Source organism: Capra hircus, chromosome 20 (genome assembly GCF_001704415.2).
Source record: "Capra hircus breed San Clemente chromosome 20, ASM170441v1, whole genome shotgun sequence".
NCBI classification, from domain to species: domain Eukaryota; kingdom Metazoa; phylum Chordata; class Mammalia; order Artiodactyla; family Bovidae; genus Capra; species Capra hircus.
The window spans coordinates 27,437,857-27,455,915 of NC_030827.1; positions in this window are offsets into that span (position 1 = coordinate 27,437,857).

The following is an 18,059-nucleotide window of genomic DNA, read 5'->3' on the forward strand; positions in this document are numbered from 1 at the left end:
CTGCCTACAATGCAGGAGACCTAGGTTTGATTTCTGGGTCAGGAAGATCTGCTGGAGAAAGAAATGGCAACCCACTTCAGCATTCTCACCTGAAGAATCCCATGGACTGTAGCCTGCCAGGCTCCTCTGTTCATGGGGTCACAAGAGTTGGACATGACTTAGTGACTAAACCACCACCATGTATACCTGTTGCTGAATTATGTGCTTAAAGAGTCAAAAGCAGTGTGTATTTACTTTTAAGAAATGTTACCACTTGACCATACAGAGAACATATATCAAACAACTTTGAGGCACCATTTAAATAAAATGAAATATGTGTGTCTCATAAGAATTGCCAAACTGAAGACACACAGACAATTGGTTGCCAGCTAAGGTTATGTCATGAGATTTTGGGATCTTTGTTGATAAGAGCCTTAAGGCTTAGAGACCTCTTTCTGGGCAAGTCCTTCATGTATCTTTTCTTCAAAAAGAAGTTCAAACACTGTGGCAGGTTAATATTTTGATATATTAGCCAACAGGATTTCTCCCTGTAATTATGTATACTTCATGACCTTTCCCAGAGCTCACACAGCTAGGGTCTTCCAAATTCATTTCTTAGGAAAAGGATGTAAGAGAAATCCAGAGCCAACAGAAGAGTCAAATTACTGGCTTTTGAGAAAGCCTGGATTTACAGTTGGGAGTGAGAGGCATGAGTCCAGAAACCTCAGAGAAGAAAAAAATGGCAACTAGTTTGGTCCAGCTGGAACAGAAGACTCGTTCTGGGGTCTTTGAATATACTATCCATCAGTGTTTGAAGGCTGATGTAGGTAGATTTGGATCTAGTAGGAAATAAGAAATAGCATCTGTACAAAGGCAAGTGAACTTACTAAACAAATCATCTAGCTCTGAAAAAATCCAGGGGCAGCTGGAGTGCTCACTTTTGGCTAGCTCTCCTTCCCCAAACCTTCTGGAAGTATTTTATCACTGACATAACTGTAATCAAATGGTGGAGTGTGGAGGAAAGTTCAAGTTTATCTCAAAAGAGTCCTATGAGTGCCCATATTTTTACATGGGGACATCTAAGAATGGGCTTCTCGGAAAATGCCTTACATTAGTGATGGCAAGCTACCTCTGCTCATTAGAGTATCGTGGAGAAGAGCTTGAGATGGCTGAAGACTATATTTACCTGTTTAAACTGTGAACAGGTAGCCCTTCACCTAGATGATACCATTTACCTCCAGTCCACTGGTGAAAGAATCCCCCTTCATTATAAACTAACTGCTAATCTGCTATTCTCTGAGGAACCTCAACAGCTTGAAAAGATCAGCTTTCAGGTCAAGAGGCACTAGACCAATGTTAACTTGGGGCTTCTGGAATCTGATTGCCAGACTTAGAATCCTTAACTTCTCTGTTTCTGCCTGAATGCCCACTAACAACACAATTACATGCAGTTGATCTAAGACTTGATACAGAACTTGAGAAAGCTCTCACCTGTATTCCTGTGTGGTCATTTCACTAATATTTTTCCTGTGTAAAGATGCACCAAGTCACTTTAGAGGGTAAAGAGAAAAAAAGTATGCTTTCTCAAGGAACCAAGCAGGGAAATAGATTCTTCTAAGGGTCAGATGAAGCCATGAGGACCTGACAGTGACAGCTTTCTGCAAAACCGAAGAATTCCCCAAATCTTCTGAGGATGTAATAAAAGGGACAATTTGGGATGACGGGACATTTTTGTGCCAGCACCTGTTGTCATTCAGGAAGCACTGACATGTCATTACCAGCTTGATTCATACAGATGTCATGTCTCTTGATGATCCAGCAAGCAATGTGTGGAGATGACAACGTGATGTTCGGTTCGGTCCCTTCACCTGTAGTAACATGTCTGAAAGCGTCATTTCGGATGGAAATAATCACTTAACCTGAAGCATTTAGTGGAAATAGAAATCAAGTGGTTAACATGTATCTGCTGAGACCACCCACAACTTTTTTCTCTGTTTTTTCAACAAAGCAATAGTGACCACCATAGACTACAAATCCACAAAGAGATAGTAAGCAGGTTAATAGAATTTTTTTTTAATGACATTAATTGGAAATACATGAATTTTTTTCAAAGTCACACTTTAGAAAAACTATGGAAACTAATTCTTTTCCTGTAGTAAAATACAGAGTGCTAAGCAATGTGAACAAAACACAAAAAAATTAAGTTAATTGAATAGAGAATAGAAAAATGATTCTGTCTTCATATAGCAGTGTGGAAACAACTATTAAATTCATAATGATAGGGACCTTTTTAAAAGAAAAGTTTTAGAAGTATATGTAACAATGCAAAGTGTAATACTACAGTTTAAAAATGGGCAAATCATAATCATAAGTGTGGGTGGTCTGAGGAATGAAAAGTAAACTGTATTGTAATCAAAGTTATTTATGATTTGCACACTCTGGTTTCTGTGTGATGAGAAATAAAAAGCCAAATGAATATTTGGTTTAATGAACTCATTCATCCACTATGAAACTACAATCCTCTAAAAAACGTGAAAGCAAAACTGGAAAACATGCAAATCATATTTTTTAACTTTTCAAAAGATACACATGCAAAGATAATATAAACTTAGACTTTCTTTGGACTGAAAAAGGCTAAGATTTTTTAAAAATACAAAAAAGGCTGAGTAGGTGCAGAGGTATTTTTCTTTCCTCCTAAGGCAGATTAACTAGTTGGGTTTTCCTTTGAATAGCTTAAAAGGTTCAAGTTATATCTGGCAGAGTGAATAGGTAATAATATATGCCTCATTCACCAAAGAAACAAATGTTTTGTTTCCCAACTCTAATTCTGTATTTTGTAGTAAGCTAGAGTGATATAATATACACTAGTATTATTGTAAAACAAGAGTTTATTACTTGGCTAAGTAAGTTGATCTTTGGAAAAGTGTACAAGTGCTTTGAAATAAAATAAAAACTACTTAATCCAATCTTCTCTCATACAATTTCTTTCAAGGAGAACAGACACAGCCTGTTAAAATAACAAAGAATGTAGAGTTTCCATTCATGGACAAAGTGTCCTCATTCAAACTTCCACTCTAAGCTACCTTGCCCCTCTTCTCAACTTTCTTTGCAGCAGGGAAATGTGATTCCATGAAACTGCCAGGATTTTGTTTTATGTTAACTGGCTGAGCTTTTCACGTCTCACAGAACTGGTGACACCTAAATGACACACACTTTGGATTGTCCTCTTGTGTGGAAAAGACAGATAAAGGGAGGAGGAGAAACCTAACACAGGTGGGCGAGGGCAACATGGCCATCATAAATGTTCCTGAGATCCGGGCCAAACTGAGGATTGTTGGGGAGATAAAACAAAGGCTTCAGTGAAATGATTGCACAAGAGGTGTTAAATTACAAACCTAGTCCTGAGAAGTCTCCAAAATCTGGCAGCCCTAGACTGAAGCTTTACAAAGGAAGTTGAATCTTCGGAATGTTTAGCCAGGCTATGAACAGAAACTAATTTAAATATAATTATTAGACCATGTCTGACTTGCAAAGTGACTGCAGAACTGTGTCTGCATTTTACACAAGATGGGGATTGATGTAAAATGCCAACATTTCCAGCAGCTTTGGAGGATAAGAGGGGCTTCCCCAGTGGCTCAGTGGTAATGTCATCTGCAATTCATCTGCAATGTTGGAGACACAGAAGACTCAAGTTCTATACTTGGGTCGGAAAGATTACCTGGAGAAGAAAATGGCAACCCACTTAGGATTCTTGCCTGAAGAATCCTAATGGAAAGCGAGCCTGGTGGGCTACAGTCACAAAGAGTCAGACACTGAGTGACTTAGCACACACACATGCAGGACACTTAGTTCAGTCGCTCAGTCATGTCCAACTCTGTGACTCGATGGACCACAGCATGCCAGGCCTCCCTGTTCATCACCAACTCCCGGAGCTTACTCAAACTCATGTCCATCGAGTGGGTGATGTCATCCAACCGTCTCATCCTCTGTCATCCCTTTCTCCTCCCGCCTTCAATCTTTCCCACCATCAGGGTCTTTTCCAATGAGTCAGTTCTTCGCATCAGGTGGCCAAAGTATTGGAGTTTCAGCTTCAGCATCAGTCCTTCCAATGAATATTCAGGACTGATTTCCTTTACGATTGACTGGTTGGATCTCCTTGCAGTCCAAGAGACTCTCAAGAGTTTTCTCCAAGACCACAGTTCAAAAGCATCAATTCTTCAGCTCTTAGCTTTCTTTATAGTCCAACTTTCACACAGGATAAGAGTGAATATTTTGGAATGAAATTCTATTTGGTCCCATATATATGTTTTCTAGAATTCAGCTATAGATGTTTACGTGGTGTTATTTATCTAGATTCTTTGTAAGAAATCATGAACTATGGAGGTTTTCTGATTTCAGTGATTTACAGCAATAGATTTCATTCTGATTTTATCAAAATATTCCTTGTATACCTTTGGACTTTCTAGTGATATGTCTTTAATATTCATTCCTCAGAGATTTTGTTAAAGTGTACTCAAATAAAAAAAAAAGGTTGAGATGCGATTTCCACAAGATTACACAATGTAAAACAAATGTCAAAGTAAATTTTTACAATTGCTTTTGATTACAGCATTTTGAGATTCTAGTGCATTTTAGGAAATTCTTAAACCAGTATTTTTTCTTTTCTTTAGCTAAACATAACCTTTGTTGAACCTAACCACATTTCTTTCCCCTCCTGTCAGTGAGTTCCCTGTGCTAATTTTGAATCACTATTTGTAAGACAGGCCCCTAGGGCAGAAAGCATTTGTTGGGCTAGCTCGCATTATAGAAAGACTTTTCAGAGGATTGGGATGCTCTTCAGCATTAAGAAAGCAAGGCTTCTTTTCGGAGGTCTGTTTTATCAGCCTCCTTGTTCCTACTGTCAGTGTGAGTAGCTCACAGCTTCTGAGAAAAAGAATGAATTCAAGTGTGAAGCAAGGAGACAAACCAGAGCTTTTGTAGTCAATGAGAAATTTTTTTTTTTCCTCCTCTGAAAGTTCAGTGCTGGCTAGAGTTACTAATGGGACTGATCACTACCAAAACATATCTGTATCATTGGCTGGGTTTCTTTTTTCCAGTTCTGAACCCAATTATATTATACTACAACAATAAAATGCCTCCTTTAAGTTAATGAGTTCAAAACTGAATCTAATCTTAGTAGTTATATGAGTAAAGCAGCATGACTCACTTCCATTTAGGAGAGCGTTTTTGTATAGTATCACAAAAGGGCCAGGTGGGAATAAAATGCACAGCTACTGGATCCCTTTTCAGTATTTCACCTAGCAGAAACCCTGGCTCCATCCAGTTCCATTCAATTGGCTGCTGATTTGACATCATGATTATATACATAAAGTTATAACTTTCTGTTTATCAAACACCATAGATTCTGAGAGGATTGTAATTTTGAACTTAGTCTATTTGTGTCAAATTGCCTGAAAATAATAATTAGAGATAATTTAACATAATGAGTACAGTAGTTTCAGATAAATTACCCCTACAGACATTAATTGTATTCATTAAACAGAAAGGGATAAAACTCCAAGGTCATATCTATTACGGTTTTATTTTTTGAAATCATCTTCAATTTCTTTCCTTTTAATTCATAAGATAATAATTTAGACAGAATGAAGAAATATTCAGCTAGTAAAATGATTGCATTAGGAAGTTATTTTTAATTAAAATTCCACTAAAATTCAAGAAAAATCACATTCTAGTTGCATTCCTAAGATGTTTCTTTTTGCATTGCTATGAGTTTAAAATCTCTTTAATATCTAAGCAATAAAAGAGTATTCATTTGATTTTTTTTCCTGTTTGCTTGTTTCACATTATCCTAAATAAACGAATGTAGAAATAAATATAGAGTGAAAACCACATAGAATTCACCACTGGGAGGTCTAGCTGCACTTTTTTTTTTTTTTTTTTGGTAATTAATGAGTAGTCAAGGGCCTCCCTGGTGGCTCAGCAGTAAAGAATCTGCCTGCAATGCAGGAGACATAGGAGACATGGGTTTGGTCCCTGGGTCAGGAAGATCCCCTGGAATAGGGCATGACAACCCACTCCATATTCTAGCCTGAAGAATCCTATACACAAGAAGCCTGGCATGTTGACTTTTTGGAAAAGGCTCTGATACTGGGAAAGATTGATAGCAAAAGGACAAGGGGGTGACAGAGGAGATGGCTAGATAGCATCACCAACCCAATGGACATGAATTTGAGCAAAGTCTGGTACCAGTGAAGGACAGACAGTGGAGAACGGTGTGCTGAAGTCCATGGGCTTGCAAAGAGTCAGACATGACTTAGCAATTGAACAATGACAACATAAATTCAATATGTTTAACACTAGGAAAGTTTAGAATATTTGGTGCTGAAGCTGGACTGGAAATTAATGCTTTTCCTAATGAAAAATGTCATAAAACTATGAGATTCCCCTTTCTTACATTCCAGGTTCAATATGTAGACTTCTACTTGCTAATTCAATTTTGTTGTTGTTCAGTCACTAAATCATGTCTGACTCTGCCTTTTAAATTCTTAATAAAGGTGAAAGTTCAATAATGCCAACAGGTCTATCTCCAACTCAAATGCTCCAACATTCCCACTGGGTCACCAAGTTCCAGGAACACTTGCCTCTTGCTCTTCTTCTAGTAAACCAGCCACGTATGTGCTTCAAGGCTTCTGTTATTGCCATTTTGCCAGTCAAGAATATTCTTCTTGCAGATAGCTGCATCTTCCTCTTTCAGAATCTTTGGATTTTTACTCAAATTTTCACCTCTTGCATGAGCCCTTCCATGATCACTTCAAGTAATACAGTAATTCCTCTTCCCTACTGTTATCTATTCCTTTACCTTTCTTTCCATCATCATCTTGATCATTGATCATAACATGGATCATTTATCTGCTTGTTTTTGACCTGTCTCCCACACTAAACTGTAAAACTATAAGAGCAGGGACTTAGCCTGTTACGCTCAATCCTTCATCTCCAGCAGTCAGAACAGCATCAAGGATACAGTGTAGATAATATAAATATCTGTTTATTAAACAAAAGAATGATTCCCTGGTGGCTCAGATGATAAAGAATCTGCCTGCAATGCCAGAGACCTGAGTTCCATCCCTGAGCCAGGAAGATCCTCTGGAGAAGGAAATAGCAACCCACTTCAGTATTCTTGCCTGGAAAATCCCACTGACAGAGACGTATGGTGGGCTGTACAGTCCATGGGGTCGCAAAGAGCTGAACGCAACTGAGTGATCTCACTTTCATTTTCACACAATAAAATAAATTGTTCAAGTGGACCTGGTGAGTCTGGTCTGGGCATAAGAAATACACGATGATGTGATCACTCACCTAGCCAGACATCCTGCAATGTGAAGTCAAGTGGGCCTTAGACAGCATCACTACAAACAAAGCTAGTGGAGGTGATAGAATTCCAGTTGAGCTATTTCAAATCCTGAAAGATGACGCTGTGAAAGTACTGCACTCAATATGCCAGCAAATTTGGAAAACTCAGCAGTGGCCACAGGACTGCAAATGGTCAGTTTTCATTCCAATCCCAAAGAAGAAAGTGAAAGTGAAGTTGCTTAGTCATGTCTGACTCTTTGCGACCCCATGGACTGAAGCCTACCAGACTCCTCAGTCCATGGGATTTTCCAGGCAAGAATACTAGAGTGGGTTGTCTTTTCCTTCTCCAGGGGATCTTTCCAACCCAGGGATTGAACCTGGGTCTCCCGCATTGTAGGCAGATGCTTTACCTTCTGAGCTACCGGGAAAGCCCAATCCCAAAGAAAGGCATGCCAAAGAATGTTCAAACTACCGCACAATTGCACTCATCTCACATGCTAGTAAAGTCATGCTCAAAATTCTCCAAGGCAGGCTTCAGCAGTACGTGAACTGTGAACTTCCAGATGTTCAAGCTGGTTTTAAAAAAGGCAGAGGAATCAGAGATCAAATTGCCAACATCCGCTGGGTCATGGAAAAAGCAAGAGAGTTCCAGAAAAACATCTATTTCCGCTTTATTGTCTATGCCAAAGCCTTTGACTGTGTGGATCACAATAAACTGGCAAATTCTTCAAGAGATGGGAATACCAGACCACCTGACCTGCCTCTTGAGAACTCTGTATGCAGGTCAGGAAGCAACAGTTAGGACTGGACATGGAACAACAGACTGGTTCCAAATAGGAAAAGAAGTACGTCAAGGCTGTATATTGTCACCCTGCTTATTTAACTGATATGCAGAGGACATCATGAGAAACGCTGGGCTGGAAGAAGCACAAGCTGGAATCAAGATTGCTGGGAGAAATATCAATAACCTCAGATATGCAGATGACACCACCCTTATGGCAGAAAGTGAAGAGGAGCTAAAAAGCCTCTTGATGAAAGAGAAGAGTGAAAAAGTTGGCTTAAATTCAACATTCAGAAAACAAAGATCATGGCATCCAGTCCCATTACTTCATGGGAAATAGATGAGGAAACAGTGGAAAGTGTCAGCTTTATTTTGGGGGGCTCCAAAATCACTGCAGATGGTGACTGCAGCCATGAAATTAAAAGACGCTTACTCCTTGGAAGAAAAGTTATGACCAACCTAGACAGTATATTCAAAAGCGGAGACATTACTTTGCCGACTAAGGTCCGTCTAGTCAAGGCTATGGTTTTTCCTGTGGTCATGTATGGATATGAGAATTGGACTGTGAAGAAGGCTGAGCACCGAAGAATTGATGCTTTTGAACTGTGGTGTTGGAGAAGATTCTTGAGAGTCCCTTGGACTGCAAGGAGATCCAACCAGTCCATTCTAAAGGAGATCAGTCCTGGGTGTTCATTGGAAGGACTGATGCTAAAGCTGAAACTTCAGTACTTTGGCCACCTCATGTGAAGAGTTGACTCATTGGAAAAGACTCTGATGCTGGGAGGGATTGGGGGCAGAAGGAGAAGGGGATGACAGAGGATGAGATGGCAGGATGACATCACTGACTCGATGGACATGAGTTTGAGTGAGCTCCGGGAGTTGGTCATGGAAAGGGAGGCCTGGCATACTATGATTCATGGGGTCACAAAGAGTCGGACACGACTGAGCGACTGAACTGAACTGAACCTGACGATATCCGTGAAGTTTTTGTTTTTGTTTTTTTTACTTTTCCATATTTTTCATAATAAAGTGTAACAATAGACCTTATTTAGGTCTAATGCTTTGGTCAAGCCAGGCTGAGTGATTGTGTGTCCCCCTCCTCTTATTGAGACTTCTGTCTTCTGTGAACCTCAGGAAGGACACCATCTGACTCCAGTGTCTTCCCAATTTGGGACATCCTGGCCAATATCTCCCAAGTTATCTTTTGAAACTTAACTCAACCAACATCAAGTAAATTTGATGACTCCCCTTTGTAGCCATATAGCCCCTGTAAATAGTTTTCCATACTGCCTGAAGTATTTATTGCTCTTGTTTGTTTACTGGTGCATCAATTTCTACTTGGTAAGTTCCTGGAGACTAGAATCTATTTGTTTGTCATCTTTGTGTTCCACAGATGAAGTACGTCATTCATCCCAAACAGTCCCTACGAACTATGGTCCAGGCATGAGTTCAATGTGCTTTAGTGATTGAAAGAAAGCCAGCATAACTAGAGAGGAGACAATAAAGCTGAGGTGGCAGGAGATGGGACAGACCAGGAAACAATCATACTGTGTTGTTACAGGCAAAGATAAGAAGTCTGCATTTTATTATTCTAGGCATTGTCAGTTTCAAGAAGGGGGAGATAGAATCTGATTTTTTTTTTTCCATGATCATACTGGCTGCTGCATGGAGAATAGGCTTTAAAAGGAACATGAAGTTAGGAAGTTTGTTAGGAAGTTCCTAAAAAAATGAAGCCAAGAGATACTAGTAAGTAGGACTAGGAGAGCAGCAGAGTATATGAAGGAAAGTTAATCAGTTTTGTTTGTTTGTTTGCTGTTGTTTTGGGTTTTTTTGGGGGGATATTATTGCTTAATAGTGTTGTGTTAGTTTCTGCTAACACAGAAACTCTGTAGAGCTTCTGCTGTACAACATTGTGAATCAGCCTTATGAATGCATATATCCCCTCCCTCTTGAGCCTGTCTCCCAACCTCCCTTTCCAGCCATCCAGGTCATCACACCCATCTAGGTCATCACAGAGCAGCCAGTTGAGCTCCCTATGTTATAAGGCAGCTTGCCACTAGCTAGCTGTTTTATACACGGTAGTATATATATGTCAATGCTACTTGTCCAATTGACTGGTATGAGGTGATAACTCCTTGCAGTTTTGATTTTCATTTCTTTAATAATTAGTGAGCATTTTAAAAAATGTGTTTCATGGCCATCTGTAGGTTTTCTTAAGAAAGATGTCTAATTAGGTCGTCTGCCCATTTCTTGATTGGATTATTTGGGTTTTTTCTTTTTTGTATTGAGCTCCATAAACTGTATATTTTGGAGATTAATCCTTTATTTGTTGCTTCATTTGTAAATATTTCTTCCATCCTGAAAGCTGTCTTTTCATCTTGTTTATGGTTTCCTTTGCTGTGCAAAAGGTTTTAATTAGGTCCTAATTGTTTATTTTTGCTTTTATTTTCATTATTTTAGGAGGTGGGTCAAAAGATATCCTGCTTTGATTTATGTCAAAGCCCAGAGATAAAACCATGCACCTCCAACCACAAAATCTATGACAAATGAGGCAAGAATATACAATGGAGACAACACAGTCTTTTCAATAAAATAAGTGGTCCTGGGAAATCTGGATAGCAACACGTAAACGAATGGAATTAGAACACTCCCTAATACCATACACAAAAATAAACTCGAAGAGAGTTTATTGGTTTTGGAAGTAATGTACAAGGTATATTAGATAACAGAAAGAAAAGGATCTAAGATCACTGCTAGGATTTTTGACTTGAGTTACTAAGTGAATTGTGTTGTTGTTTACTGAGGAGATGATGAGGAGAGAAAGGCTGGGATCGAATCAAGGTCTTTTTGTTTTTTATGTTTTTGCTGCACTTAATTTTAACTGCCTTCTAAACTTCTAAGTGACATTGTCAAGTAGGCCGTTGAATATACAAATGTAGAGCTCAGTACTGATGAGTGAAAAATTAACAAAAGAACACCTTATGCAAGATTCTCAAACTATTCCTTGTCAGAACACCAAGATTTTATGATTGCACAAACTAAACAAACTTGATTTTTGTTCAATAAATGGAAAAATGTCATTGCAAGAATTATCTCAAATGTAAATTTTATCCTAACTTTTTTTTCTTAAGTTTCTTTTATCAATAGTAGAATCTGGAAATACATATACACGTATATATACACACATACATACATAATCATATATAAAACATGTATAAACATAAATGCATACATATATATTATGTAATGCTTTATCATATGGTTAATTGTTAGCTCTTTATGGCTTTCTACCAAGATGGCAATGTCTTTCAATTTGAGGACTAGTCTTCACGGGATTTTAAGAGGTGTCCCATGTATCCAGTTGTGATAATCTCCAAGGTTCTATTTTCTATTTATCCTCTTCAGAGACTTTGAAGCAAGCTGTACCAGATCTAAAACTATAGAATAATTATCAGCACCATTAAAGCCAACTGTGTCCTTTCTAATTATCATGAAAGGGAAATCATGGAGCCTTTGGGCCAGTTTTCAGAATGTCTATAACTGAACCTGCTTTGAGAAAGTCATTGCTTCAATCACCAGGATCTTACCAATCACATGCTACCATCAAGACAGAAGAATTACATACAGAATTAGAAACAAAGGATTTTCATAAAGAAAAAAATGCTACCCTAAAGAAAGTGAAAGTGGCCAAGAGGAGATAATAGATTTTTTATTGGTTTATTAACAGTACATTGTCAATTTTAAATGAAGCTCTTTCTGACCTCATAATGTTCACACATGGTGTTATAAAAAATTCATAGAATTTTATGGGCTGTGGCTGTCAGTGCTTCAATAATTGTGTCTCACTTGTAGTTGATGTTATTTTTATATAACTTAGAGAACATTTATATCTAATTCAGCAAAATTTTATTTTCTACATGAGTTTTCTGATGATTTTAGACTGTATTTAGTTTCCTTGTTGGGAAATTTCTTAAAACTTTCCCTTAAAAAAAAGGCAATTTCAAAATTTATAGACATTGGCACTGATCTCTTTTGCTTCAATAAAAAAATACAAAATTTTGTACTTTTGACTTTGATACCTAGGAAAACAATTTAGAAGTTATAGTAACAAAACCAGAACAAAACGATGGATTACACATAAAGATCCTTCAAACTGACTTTTAGCTAATATGTCTGCATAGAAGAATGCCTGTTTCCTCATTTCCTGAACAGCAAAATCATGTACCTCATTCTTAGATATAATTTAAGTTATAAAAACAATTTTATACTTGTTAAGAATTTTATATTTTATAAAATATATTTTATATTTATATCAATATATTATATATTTATAATTGTATATTAATAAATGATATATAATAATATTAATATATGTTTATATTAAAAAACAATTTAAATACTAAGGAATTATGAAGATTAGTGGCACTATTATCATCAACCTGCACCCTATCTTGTTTCTCTCCTGAAAAGTAATCACCCAATATTTTTGTCTGCATTCTGTCTGATTAATTTTTAAATGTATGGTTCATACAAAGTAAAATACATATATATGCGTATATTATACATATATATGTGTATATTATATATATACATACATACTTGTATCATAATATATGTATATGTATTGTACATATTGGGCACCTTGCTTGTTTCCAGCTTAATAGAGTATCTTGTCAATATTTTTTTTCCATGTTTCACTTTTTGTATTATTTCACAGCTTGCATGCATGCTCAGTCACTTCAGTTGGCTCTTACTCTTTGTGACTGTATGGACTGTAGCTCGCCAGGCTCCTCTGTTCATGGGATTTTCCTGGCAAGAGAGTAATGCAATTTATATAGGATATATAGTACATTTTGTGAACCATTTGTGATTCCAAACTTTGATGATGTGCAGTAAGCAATACTGCTACCATTTAAATCCCTTTACTTCCTGAGCTATGGAAACAGACTTATAAAGAAATACATGTTATTCTCTAACCAAAGACATTTGGGCAAGCAAACAGATAGGCAGATAGACAAATAGTTGGACAGACTTTGCAAAGGATTCTACAGCTGCCTTGGCTTTGTTGTAAAATATTTCTGGAAAAAATGAGATTATACAAAGGGTCCCAGATGGAGTTGAATTAATCACATTTTTGATATCCCATTAGATGTTTGCCAGCACAATCATGTTGTTTTCCTAGATAAACACAAGAAAAAGTTATTAATTAATACTTGGGCTAAACATTTACACTTGTCATGGTAAACCCAATTCTTAATCCTCTTTGTAAAGGAAGCATCTGCCTTGCTTAAATGTCATGGTCAATAAAGGTCTACACAGAAAAGCAGAATTTCTCTATATCACTCTACAGTGTCAAACACAATGTATACTGATTAAGATAATGTACTATCTGAAAGCTATGCATGGGTAGGAATAAGCCATGTAAGCTTATTCACCAAGGAAACTCTGTGATTCAATCTTATTCCCAGAGCAGGACTCTTTGTAAATAAAAATTTAATCCAGAAATTGTTAACAGCCCATTCCCTACAAATTGTGTAAACATTACTAACATGAGATAGCCAGGCAGGATACAGAAGCACCTCATTTATTTCCAGACACAAGCAATAGTGAACAAATCAGTTTTAAAAAATAGATGAGATATTCATTTAAAAAATTAGGAGTAAAGCAAGCATTGTCATTAGGGATGCTTTCTCTATGCAGGTTATTTTTACACTTCCTTCATATTTTTAATTTAGAAGTAAGTAGGAAGACATTTAGGAATGTGTTAGGGGTAGAATAATATAGCATCTCTTTGGAATAGATGTCTTCAACTTGAAAATAACTCCTATCATTGTGCCATACTGATGCACAAATTTTGGTTATGATTTCAACATTGATGTAAGATTTTTCAGGAGAAGAACTATGAAAACAATACAGATCAGAATGACTTATGCGTATTCTGGATGACAAGATCAAACTAGACCATCCACACCAAATGTAAGGTGACAGAAAACACAGCAGTTTCAATGACTTCTCAGTTAGGATGATGAAATTTTTTATAAGCTGCTATATGGATTACTGAGATCATGAAAGATACAATATCAATAAATGGACCTCAAATATCATAGAGGAGTTTATTTAAGATTGATGGTAAAAAAAATGTTAAATTCTGTTTCTGAAAAAACTCAGGCTTTCCTTCCTTAGAAGTATTTAAGTACATCGTGGATAGCTTTTTGTACTAAGTATTTTTACAACATCCTTCCCTGTGAATGCCACTTTTATTGTTATGTTATCCTCTGATTTCTCTCTTTGTTGCAAGTCCTCTCAACCTAGAAGCTAGTGCATTTTAAAAAATCTTTTATGTTTATTGCAATACAAATTTACAGAGTTTTTAAGCTATCCAATGACACAGATTACTCGAAATATCCGTGTGTGAGAAAGTGGAAACACTGACATTTCAGACACTGAGTTCTTGCTGGTTTTGCTCAATGGGTTAGAGGGAAGTGGGAAATGGACTGTTTTCTAGAACATTTTCAAAGATAAAAGGCTCGGCTAATAGCGTCGGGTGAGTGTTCCTAGTATTAGAAACCACAGATTATATTTCCTAAAAATTCTGGCAATTAGTTATCTTTGGACTATTAACCAAATTTCTCAGCATTTCCTTAAGAACTGCCCATCAATATACTGCCTTAATCCAAGATCAGAAAGGATAACATTACGAGATGATATGGCTGAAGGCCAATTTATATTCTTTTTGTGTTCTTAAAACTACAGATGCACACCTGTTTAAGGAACTAAGAAGGTAGTTAAATTCTAAATACTCTACAGATGCATAGAGTATCTCTGGAAAAACGTCTTGTAAACATTGACTAGTATCATCTCACATCCTTCCCAGTCACACTGCATTTTCACAAGTTTATGCACATCTGCAGGCTGTTAATCATGAGCTTGGTTGTAATCTGGGAGGATTCAAGCCTCAGTCAGAATCAATGATCTTTTGTAAGTTTAATGTATTTATCGTGAAGTTTAAAGACAAGGACCATCTTGCTCTTATTATGCTCCCAATAGCAAATAGTATAAACACTGGATGTTTAATAAATCCATACTGAATTGAAATGACTTCAGCTGAACTTAAGAATGTATGCAATAAACTTCTTTATTTATCATAAACATGAACGTTATTAGTTCCCAACTTTTTAACACATATTTTCTTCAGTGTTTCTCAGATGTCTACTGTATCTATTTGTCTTAAGTTCGGTTTCCTGGGAGGAGGGTCGTGTACAGGAAGTTTGTGAAAAGAGCCTTCAAGAGCAACAGCAGAGAGTGAAGTTAGAGTGGAGAGAAGTAGTTGATCTGCAACGCCATTACAATGAAGACCTCATTGGATACCACTGGGGATTCTGGAGCTGATCCCCAGCCTTGTCTCCCCTCAAGGCAAGAGACTTGGCTTTTATACCAGTTCATTGACCCATCTTGGATGCAGTCTGCCTCCAGAAGAGGGGCCATGACCTTGGGTGAGTGAGCATTCTTCAAGAGCAATACTGGGAGAGACTCAGCTAAGAGGTGTCAGCCCCAGCATTACCAGTAGCTAGAGGAATGAGAATTTCAGTCCAGAATGGGGGTTAGTGTAGTATAATCCACCATCCACTACACTGCTTTTATTTTAATCCTTTGCAACCTGATTTCTTTACTCAGTACTCAGCTTTGTAAAAAAAAAAAAAAAAAAATTCAATCTTCGTTGATGATTTTCTTTTTCAACAGTCAGCATTTCTAAGTCTATAAAAGTGACCAACTAGATCTTGAAAAATTCTCCTCCCTTGCTTTCCACACTAAATGAATTTTCTTCCTACCCTGATTGCTAACTTGTTCTCTTGCTCTTTGTAATATTTCTGTCAGAAAATTCATCACCTTACTGTCTCAGTTCTTAAGAGTACATGTAGAGTACATCAAATCAGTATCTCCAATTTGTCCACATCTTCAAGTGATTCTTTTATCCCCAAACATATTTTACTTGAATGTTTTTCTCCATTATTTCAAAGTAAACACTAAGACAGTTTAAAAATAGCAAACCAATGTTATTTTAGAAGTAAAAATGAATGTTCTTTTCTTACTATTACTGTTAGTGTTACTTGATGTTATAATTGTTACTTGATATTATAAATGCTTTTGTCTTTTCCCCATAAAGACAGTTCTTTCTCTTAATATCTTTATTTACTCCAATGGACCCTTGATCCCCTGTATAACTAATCTCACACTCAAATTTATTTTGATTTCTTTCCCTCTTATCCAGTAACCAGCCCTTGGATATTAATTCTTTGTTTGTAATTAGTCTCTTCTTTGCTGCATTCCATTTGTCCACAAGATGTTGTAAATTACTGTAATATACTCTGAAGTGGTCTTCTTTTCTTAAACCTTTGCAGCTTTTGAGAATTCTGTGTATTCAAACCCTAATTTGGGAAATTAATCTTCCTACAACACAACTTCAGTGTAATCTTTACTGTCAAAAAGCTTCCATACTGTTCCAAAGCCAAGCAAACACAATTCTAAGTCTTTGGCCTAATGCTCAGGGCTTTCAAAAAACATTTTAAAATTTGTTTTATGAATCAGTACTGAGCAGCAGCCACATGATGGGAGCTCTTCTAGGCACTGGAGCCCAGCAACATTTATGTAATATGAATTACATCAATTGAAGAGATGTAAACCAAATAAATTAATAAAATTATACAGTATTTGTAGTGAGAAGTACTAAGGAAGAAAGATAAAGCAGCAAAAGGGGTATTAAGTATTGAGATGTAGGGATACGATTTTATAAAGCATAAAATTGGCTGAAATGGTAACTACTGAGTAATGTCCTGACAAAGAGTATGTGTCATATAGATATCTTCAGGGGACAACAATTGCCAGGATCCTCATGAAGGACCTTATCTTCATGTTATTCAAAAAATAGAAAAGAAGAAGAAAAAGAATGATATGGGAGAAAAATGAGTGAGGGGATAAGTACTAAGATATAAGGTCAGAGGGATGCTTGATCAGTAGGACTTTGTGGTTCATTGTAAAGAATTTAGATTTTACTCTAGTAAGAAGAAAGTCATTGAAAGATTTTGAGCAGAATTGTAACATGATCTGACTTTCATTTTAAAAGCTACTTTGCTGAGAAAGCACTGAAAAGTGGAAGTGTGAGGTGGGAGGCTATGGGAACCCAGGAAAGAGATCATGGTAGCTGGAATAAGGATAGCAGTTGTAAAGGAGATGAGAAGTGGTAACATTGTAAAGGAGATGAGAAGTGGTAACATTCTGAGTTCATTTTAAAGGTAGACCCAACAAGATTTACTGATAGATTTCAGTCCATCTGTATGGCAATGAGCGGAAGTGGAAATCAAGAATGAATCCAATTCCCTGCACAACTATAAGAATAGAGCTATAATTTAACGAAATGAAGAATCCTGCAAAGGAAAAGGTGGTGGTAATGGGAGGTAAGTCTTCCCTGGTAGCTCAGCTGGTAAAGAATCCGCCTGCAGTGCAGGAGACCTGGGTTCATTCCTAGATCGGGAAGATCGTCTGGAGACGAGATAGGCTACCCACTCCAGTATTATTGGGCTTCCCTGGTGGCTCAGCTGGTAAACAATCTTCCCACAATGTGTGAGACCTGGATTCGATCCCTGGGTTGGAAAATCCCTGGAGAAGGGAAAGTATTCTTCAGTATTCTGGCCTGGAGAATACAATGGACTGTATAGTCCATGGGCTCACAAAGAGTCAGACACGACTTGGCAACTAAACAGCAATCAAATATGTCCCCAAATGCTTCTGCTATCTCTTTTACCTCCCATTGTTTACAGTTACAGTGAAAGTCTCCCAGTCTTTTGTGACCCCACAGACTGCAACCTGCAAGGCTCCTCTGTTCATGGGATTTCCCAGGCAAGAATACTGGAGTGGGTTGCCATTTCCTACTACAAGGGATCTATCTTCCCCA